The sequence below is a fragment of the Procambarus clarkii genome, chromosome 71, assembly GCF_040958095.1.
Source record: "Procambarus clarkii isolate CNS0578487 chromosome 71, FALCON_Pclarkii_2.0, whole genome shotgun sequence".
Taxonomy (NCBI): Eukaryota; Metazoa; Arthropoda; class Malacostraca; order Decapoda; family Cambaridae; genus Procambarus; species Procambarus clarkii.
Genome location: NC_091220.1, coordinates 13,301,020 through 13,310,211, shown reverse-complemented (window position 1 = coordinate 13,310,211; position 9,192 = coordinate 13,301,020). Strand labels below are relative to the sequence as shown.

At 37.8% G+C, this 9,192-nt stretch overlaps 1 long non-coding RNA gene across 1 annotated transcript; it reads left to right on the top strand.

Moving 5' to 3' along the window:
* Positions 1 to 1,159: 1,159 nt before the first annotated feature.
* LOC138356238 (uncharacterized) lies at positions 1,160 to 7,779 on the top strand. Its single transcript, XR_011224293.1, has 4 exons — positions 1,160 to 1,264; positions 2,882 to 3,004; positions 4,306 to 4,562; positions 6,581 to 7,779. It is a non-coding gene; the product is annotated as an uncharacterized lncRNA (long non-coding RNA).
* The last annotated feature ends 1,413 nt before the right edge of the window (positions 7,780 to 9,192 follow it).

The following is a 9,192-nucleotide window of genomic DNA, read 5'->3' as shown; positions in this document are numbered from 1 at the left end:
ACAAAAGGAATATTCAGTTTAATGAGATTGACAACACTTCTCCTCAACAAGCTTGCATATAGATTGCTCGCTGGTGCGTTGAAGGATTCCATGACTATTTCTCTGTCCCTATTATCCTCCATTCCATTCGCTCTTAGGGTAGCTGAGATATATATATATATATATATATATATATATATATATATATATATATATATATATATATATATATATATATATATATATATATATATATATATATATATATATATATATATATATATATATATATATATATATATATTTTTTTTTATCTGTCATACCTGTGCACTACTGAAATGATAAGTATATAGCTGGCCGCCATCTGTTGTGCAAAAAGTAAAATCTAGCCTTTAATCATTTGTTCAAACCCTGACATGAGTTGGAGATCCTCCAAAAATATGGAAACGATAATTGGTTGCTAGGTATTCAGGCACTGTACCCATGTCCGAGATACAGTGCTAACTGGAAATCACCCACTGATATCACACTGAACCTGTCCTCAGAAGTGCACATGAAAAGAATATCATAAGCGGCATATGCTAGATTATCCAACATGAGAATTTCCTTTAGAAACTTATGTAAGGAATCATTCAGAACCTTGAATACCACATATGTCAGACAAATCATGAAATATGCAGCTTCAGCCTGGAGTTCATACGTAGTTAAACACAAGACAAAGTTACAGAAGATTCAGAGGTATTCCACCAAATTGGTTCCAGAGCTGGGAGCTTCAGTTACGAGGAAAGGCTACAGGAATTAAACTTCACGTCCCTAGAAGACACAAGAGTTAGGGGAGATATGATCACCAACAACAACATTTTCAGAGGAATTGACAGGGTGGACAGACTATTTAGCATGAGAAGAACACGAACAAGGGTATGTGGAGACTTAGTACTCAAATGAGCCGCAGAAACATTAGAAAGAATTTTTCTAGAGTTAGGGTAGTTAACAAATGGAGTGCATTAGGCAGTGATGTGGTGGAGGCAGACTCCATATACAGCTTCAAATGTAGATATGATAGAGCCCAGTAGGCTCAAAAATCTGCACACCAGTAGATTGACAGTTGAGAGGCGGGACCAAAGAGCTGAAGCTCATCCCCCACAAGCACAACTAGGTGAGTACTATGCTGGTGTCTGTTCACTAAGCGCGGCCTGTGCTGTAGCTGCCCCTATACCTTCTAACAACAACAATAACAAACCAAGTTCTTACATCGTCACTGACCCAAGACCAACAGCAACCTAACGTAAGGCTTGTATTCACGTAGTTGTGCTTGCGGGAGTTGAGCTCTGGCTCTTTGGTCCCGCCTCTCAACTGTCAATCAACTGGTGTACAGATTCCTGAGCCTACTGGCTCAGGAACATTTTCAAAATCCAATGGGTCTTTGGCATTTTCAGCTTCAGTGGGTAGGCAGTTCCATAGGTTTATAATCATGTAGGTTTTTCAGATATATAAATAAATTTGAGGCCAACTGTGATTATGTAGTTTAGTATTCCATGCACAACTTTATATAGGGCAATGCTGTATTTTTTCCATTTTTTACACTGTTTATGTACAGCACAGGATAGTATTTGTTGAAGTGTAAAGAATTTTCTGAGAATGATTCCTTGCTAGCTCTTTGGTGAAATGCTCTGGGCTCTGCCACACACCTACAAATTGTCACTTTTTGTGTGACTCTTCACCCCAGAAGGATCAATAACTTTTAACTAGTCTTGTCCACCTATTGACAGGACTGGAAACTCAATGGTGAGAATACGTTCATATCTTACAGAAAAAAAGTCGCTCACTATAACTCAAATAAACCCTGCAACCTACTCGACACTCCCTGCAAATGATTCTTGGTAATTAAAAAGTCGAGTTATTCTGAAACTAATGACTTCGTCTCCACCAGCTACATCAATCACCTCTAGGGGGCAGCCCTATTGTGTACAGGGTCGAAGAGAGCTGACCACTTCATTCTTAAGCCTTGCACTTGATTCACCATTTGCTTCTCTGCAGTGGCTAACAGACTTTTACATTAATTAAGTTTCAGAGCAGTTAACTGTAGTAAGACTACCTGTCATAGTGCAAGGTATTTATTGTTTAATAGTTCTCATCACAGGCATGGTTTGCATTCTACTTGTAGTCTGCTTTGACCTTGTTTTAGTACAATAGCCTTCCTTTGCCTTGATCTGGGAGGATCAATAACCAATATTGGTATCTTTCCCGAGATTTTTGGTGCTTTTTGGATGGTTTGATTCCTCTTGAATTGAACTTGAGCATTGGTATTGCTTTTGGGGACTACCTTCCAGCTGAGACCTTTTCAGCCGAGATTAGTCACCATGTGCTCCCACTACAAATAATTTATGATACTCAGAATCATTCGGGTGACTGTGGATTCATTCAGAATACTCAGAGATTCGGAATCCAAATTACTGAGGTCTTAAGGTGCAATATTCCTATGTACTGTAATGCAAGACTTGCATGGCATTGGGTTGGTTGATCCAGTTTACTGATGTTTCCTTCTCCATGAGGAGTTAGCTCGGGAAGCTACTGAAGGAAGCTTTCCTGGAAAATAAATAAAGGATTAAATAAAATGCCTCTTTCCGGTGGGTCTTTTTGTGGCTCCCTGTCCTCTTTCCTGAGTCTGTTTGTAGTTCATATCAGGCTTGCAAATGGTGTCCAAGCTGGTGTCTACCTTCTGGTGGCAGGGGGGATAAAATGTATTACACAGTACTGTAATAGGTTACTTGTCTTTCTGGGATAGTCACAAAAGAGTCTAACAATTTGTTAGTATTGGCTTGAGCCCAAGGGGAGCTACTGAGAAACCACTCAGAACTGGGCATTTAATTTCACTTAATATAATATTTTTTTTTCTTTTTAGCATCAGTATGAGTGAGGTCCACCAGTACACATTTGTAACAAAAACCAATCTTAATTCTGAACAACGGCAACTTTTTGACTTGGTGAGAGCTACTGGTATCATCATCCATCCTCAGCTGTTCAAGTTAGTACATACTGTAATATATATACAGTGGTTTAATTAAGTATCCATGTTATGGTCCTATTTGATCCTGTGTTTATTTGTTCTAAGTTCTTTTCTGGAATGACCTCCATAGTATCTTCCTGAGCTACCCATCTGGAACCTTGAAAATACCTTGAAAATTGTACACAACACGGTACAACACAGAAGATAACAGAGAAACTCTACTTTAAACAAGGTCAATATAGGAATCAAAGAGAGTTCTTTAATGGGATTGACTGGAATGGTTTATTGTTAGACAATGAAATAAATGAGATGCATGCCAAATTTTAATTTGTTTTAGTTTTGTGTGAAGTAGGAAGCCTGTATGTATATATACTTTAGGCTTGTATCAAGTTCCTCCCCCCCTCCCCCACAAGATTCAACTACTAATCCTTCCTAGGATACAACCCCACAACAGTTGCCTAACTCCCGGGTACCTATTTACTGCTAGGTGAACAGAGGCACTTAGTAAAATGAAACATGCTCAACCAATATTGTCTCTACTGTACCAGAAATTAAACCCAAGCTCCCCCAATTGCGAGTCAAGAAAAAAGCCAACTGTACTGCAAGATATACGCGGAAGGCACCCAAACATCTAGAGGAAATCAGAGAAGCAAGTACTGTATTTCCTTTTGAAATAGGGTTATGTCCATAGTTTTAAGAGCCTGTTATCGCCTGATTTTTAGGCTTTTTCTTCATAATATACTGAGTGATGTGCCATTGATATTTTGTACTTGTTTATAAATACTGTAATGGATTCGAGGAATACTGCCCTGGAGTAGAAGAATGCAGGCCTATATATAGTGAGTTTGTTGTAATATACCTGTACACCTTTCTGTACGAGCCAAGCTCATTAAATAGTTCTCAGGATCTTTTTACTTTCATTGTGTCCTTTACATTGCTAAACATATTATCTTATTATTCTTTTAGGGTTTCACTTGCAGAGGTTTATTTACTTTTTCTTGGTTTGCAATTGTTGTTATATATTTACAACATAACTAGGCATTCTTCATGTCACACGCCCACTAATTTCCTGTGATTTAAGGCTACTTGATCGTAGCAGCTCCTGTGTGCAGTCGTGGTGTACCACACACCCAAGAAGAGAACTATCAGTGGTAAAGAGGGAAACTGATGCCAGGTGGTTTTCTAAGAATTTTAGTGTTAAAATGTACTGTATTATATTATTGTAGCGGTAATCATATCCTTTTATCAGATACTGTACTCATGTTTGTATTAAAAAACATTGATTGGCTATAATATCATATTCATACTCCCCATCCCAGGACTATAATGGATCTTCTTGCCCAGAACATCCCACCACATGCACTTATCAATCTTTTGCGGGAGCTAAGCTGCAAGATACCATTTGAAGATGATGTGATTAATGAAAACATCTTGCAAGATAAAAATATCAGTGGTAATAATTTATAAAATGTTGATCAACTGAACTGGATATCTTTTGCAAGTAGGGAAAATTCACAAGCTTGATGGAAGAAAATTATGGAACATTAGTTATAGTACAAGCCTTGTATTACATTTGGTAAGTAATGATTGTTTGCATGATACAAACAGTGCAAATTTAAAACTGTGATGTATAATTTCTACCAAAATAGAATATTTACTATTATTATCTTGTTGAATAAGGAACATAATGGCCATATTAGCCAGTTTAATATACTTACGTGGCTCCTGCCGGGAAGGTGCATATGTGTACAGTATGATAGTTCAGAATATTTTAAGGTAAAAATGCGATTTGCCAATTAGACACTATTGATTGTTAGATACAATACTTAATGTAATGTACTTAATGTACTGTATAAACATGGTACTGTACTCAATGCAAAGAATTTAAATTTATGGTGATGAGCTTCAACAAAGCTATATTTTCTGGGGAAGCCCCATGTCCACAAGAAGCCTCAGTCCCAGAAGCTACTGTATCTCTTTGAGATGGCTCCCATATACTGTACTAGGTCACATCAGGTCACACCTATTGGGAACCAGAGCCAGGCCTTAATGACCCCCTACCCACCTCACAGAGGAGCAAGGAGCAGGTGATACTCTGTATCCCATTGGGAAAGCATCCATAAAGTCAGCAAACCAATAAAGACCATTGCTGGGTTCAAAGAACCAAAGCCTTAAAACTGCCAAACAAACTTCCCAATGTAAACAAATGATTGAATCTCTCAAAACTAGCATAGGCTTGTTAGCACTAACCCCTTGTCAATAGATGGAGAGAGTGGAGGTCCAGGTCTTCCATAGCCATCCAAGTCAGTTCTGGTGCTGATGTTGATACCTCTGGTTGTCTACTATAGAGCACTCGGGTCCGGGAAGCAAAGTACCTGCCATCCTTGGACTTTGCCCTGCAGGGACCATTGCTTTGTATTATTCTATATTTTAGTTAGCTTCATAAGTGCATTTTCTGTTTGGTTTGTATGGTGTGGACCTGGCTTGTAGATGCAAGGAAATGTATGTGTTCAGGGCTATCTTTCCTGTGTGCTCCATAGCGCTGCCATGCACTGACAAAGTTCTCTTCTCTGGTGTGTTCGAAATTCACTCTTTACAGGCTGGACCACTGGGGTGGGGTTTTTATCTAGTGTGTGTCAGGGGTCACCCAGAACCAAGGGTCATGGCACACCATGGCAGACCCATTGGTCTGAGTGAATATTTTGTCTGGGCAACCACATTAATTAGGCTGTGTTGGCTTATCTGTATAATTCCTGGCAACCATCCGCAGTGCCTGGACAGCCTGTTTGGTCAGTCTTTCAGGCTCTGTTAATTCCCTGCTGCTTTTGGTGCAGTTCATGGATACAGTATTGCCTTCTGAACCTGTTTTTGTCTTGTATGAGTTTGAGGGCTGTTCATCGGCCATGTCACTGGGTGATGATGACTGGACTGAGGTTTTAATGAGGTGAAAGACAGGACCACCTGTTGGTGGTAAGCCATAACAAGGGGGAGGGGAAGGATTGTTGTGGTTGTTGTTGTGCCCCCCCAGATTTTTGTTCTTAAGGACTTTTACATACAATACTGTAGTAAATTTTCTCATATTCACAACTCAAATCACCACACTTTTACATATACTATAGCCCCATTGACTTAACTGCATTTCAGTTTTGAGCATAGCTAAGCTTTTCTATTAACTTTTGTCTATCCTTATTAAACAAATATTAAGGAGACATGGTTGTATGTTCTTTTTCAAAATAGTTTTAGGCATGATCAAGACTTAAAAAAGAAAACCTAGCCATACTATATTTTTAAAATATAGTAGTCCCAGTCTCTCTTTTCCATGCTGAAAACTCTTTCACTATTATTATTATTATTATTATTATTATTATTATATATTGTATTAACATACAGCTTACCTGGCTTAGCACATTATGATAATTACTTATTTACTTTCATGACAATTTTTAGTAAATTTTTGTTTAGTAAAATTAAAGAAGCATTTGCAGTAATCAGATTTAATCCAATACTAGTACTGTACAGTATATATTCTGATGGACTAAAACTTATTTCCTCCTAAAGTAATGAAAAATACCAATAATTTTTTTATTAAAACAGGTTAATTGAACTTGAACTACTGAGAACTTGATTAGACATGTGGTCCACCCTCAGAACAGCACTTGGAGCACATCTACTTGGCTTAATTTGGCATTTTCAAATTAAAAACCAGAAAATTATAATCATACTGTTTGTTCATTACACTGTATTCATGTACTTGTACTGTATTTTAAGATCTTGTAATTCCAAGTTTAAATAATTTTACTTTGCAACTGCAATGATATTTAATTTATTTTATTTTATTTACTAATTTGTAGTATAAATGTGAACTTGATGAATATTCAAACGGTTGGATGTGGGTGTCACGGTCAGTCGGGTTAAATGCCATTGAAGCTGGTCAGTATTTCCATAAATATTCATGTGGGAAGTATGTTGATCAGACCACACACTAGAAGTTGAAGGGACGACGACGTTTCGGTCCGTCCTGGACCATTCTCAAGTCACAATCGACTTGAGAATGGTCCAGGACGGACCGAAACGTCGTCGTCCCTTCAACTTCTAGTGTGTGGTCTGATCAACATACTTCAGCCACGTTATTGTGACTCATCGCCTGCATTCATGTGGGAAGTCTTCCCAGTGGCTAGTGTGTCAGTGAGCCTGACAGGTTTCCTATCCTCGACAGTGCCATACCAGTCCTAATGTTTTTCTCAAGAGTAAGTGATGTCAGTCTGAGAAGATTAGGATCAGATACAGTGTTACGAAACATTGAGTATTAAGTTACAGAAACAACATTTTTGTCCATTTAGATATTAAATTTTAGTTCAAAATCTATAATGTAACAAATCATTCCTGCCAATTTGAGGATCAAGATATGTAGTTATAGTCAAAGAATTTATATCTACTCACACCAGTAAAATTTTACTTTTGTACTAAAGATTAAATATCAAAGTACTGTAACATTGAAATACAGTATAGTTTTAAGAAATTTATATACATGTAATATATATTTCCTGCCAAATACATTTTTCCTAGAGAAGATATTTCAAGAGTCTTATCAGATGAATAGAATATATATTATCAATTATTTTGGAATGAATAACAATTTATAATTTGAAAAGATGAGATACAGTGTGTGTGTGTGTGTGTATGTATATGTGTATATATATATATATATAATATATATACTGTATATATATATACACATACACATACAGTAGTATATATATATTTTTCATGTTAATAAACCTCTATATTCAATATTTTTTTTCTCATTGATCCTTTGCATACTGCCAAATAGCATTTATATGTAACAGGACAAATAGTTAATTTAGTTATAATAATCAATACCTTTCAGTTATCTTGCATCCCATCTACTCTAGCTTTCTCGCTGCACATCTCTGGGTTACACGATCTCTAACCAGATTTTTAGTAACTTATCAATCGATATTCAGCCTTACACCTAATTCAAGACAGTTGCCACTGTAGCTTTTAGTCTTGCAGACTCATCAGCCTCTAAGAGCATTGTGATTAACATTTTGCATTAAGTTATTGGGCCAAATTTTTCTCATCAAAATCCCTTAGCTTTAGAATTTAGGACTAAATGGAATATTTAGTTCCGAGATTTGAATTTTCCCCCAAAACTTTACTTGCAAAGCCTCAATAGTATCATATGACATACTGTACATATATCTGATTATGCTTTAGGCTTAAATTGAAAAAAATATTAAATGGCAACTTACTGTTCAACCCGTCCTCTTAAAAATAATGTCACTTTTCGCTCGTATGCGCACTATGGCCAAATTTGGACGTAATTTGAAATGAAATCGACTCACAAAAGTGACATACTGTTCCGTTTTCTGTTTGAGTCGTCCGACTTACTTGGCAAGGTTAAAAGAGGAAGCTTTCAATTAACGTTTTTCATAACTTTATGAGAATTTCTTGCCCATCTAACCTTTCAGAGGACCCTTAACTTACTGTTGTTGAAAAAAATCTCAAATTTATTTTAATTTTTTTTAATTTTCAAATTACGTCCATTTTCGGCCATACGGGCAAACGGCCAAAAGCGACGTTCTTTTAAGAGGACGGGTTGTACCGTTAGTACCAGATATTTTTGGCATCTCAAAGCATGATGCACCCCTAGCTGAGCCAACCAAGCATCAATCACCAAAGGACCCCTCTGAAAGGCAACTAACTCATTCTTTGTCAGAAAAGGAGGAGCCAGCTGCAAACGAACAAAATGCCCATCAGGGCCCAAAGAACAAAAACCCCACCCTCAGAGGAGAATTTCGTCTTGGTGGCAGTATGAAGTTCCTGGCAGTCCTTCCGTTTTCCTATCACTGCATAGGTGTACTTCTGTCTCTGATAGGGTTGTTCTGTCCTTTCGTGGTTGTTTCTGGACCATCGTCTTCTATCGGATACTGTCACCTCGTATTGTGTGGCGCTGGTGGAGCCGCTCCTGCTTGTGTTCGGTATTGATGGTATGTCTGCTCTGTTTCGTCAGCTGTCTCATGCACCGCCTGAGCCGTCCTGGTATTTGGACCGGGTGCTCTCTTTTTCTCTCTTCTCCTCGGTTTGTTGTGGTCCCTTCAATTCGGGGTTGTGTTTTCTTCGGCTTCTTTTTTCCTGTTGGCAATGGCCTCTGGGGGTCGGGTTGGGGAGCTTCATGCTCTCCT